Below are 218 nucleotides of genomic sequence, written 5' to 3' on the forward strand. Positions count from 1 at the left end.
TTAAAGAAATGTATTTTTGATGTTTTGTTGCAGGAATGATGAATTAAGGTCAATGAAGCAAAAAGATGCAAAAAGGAGCGAATTTGAAGCAAAAATGACCAAAATGTGGAGAATTGCACTAGGGTGTCATCGACGCCGCCGACGACGAGCTTTTCCCGAGGCTACAAGACAAAATCTTCAGAAGGCTGCCGACAGCATCATCGAGGCCGGCGACGGGG

The sequence above is a fragment of the Phalaenopsis equestris genome, unplaced genomic scaffold (genome assembly GCF_001263595.1).
Source record: "Phalaenopsis equestris unplaced genomic scaffold, ASM126359v1 Scaffold000152, whole genome shotgun sequence".
Lineage (NCBI taxonomy): Eukaryota > Viridiplantae > Streptophyta > Magnoliopsida > Asparagales > Orchidaceae > Phalaenopsis > Phalaenopsis equestris.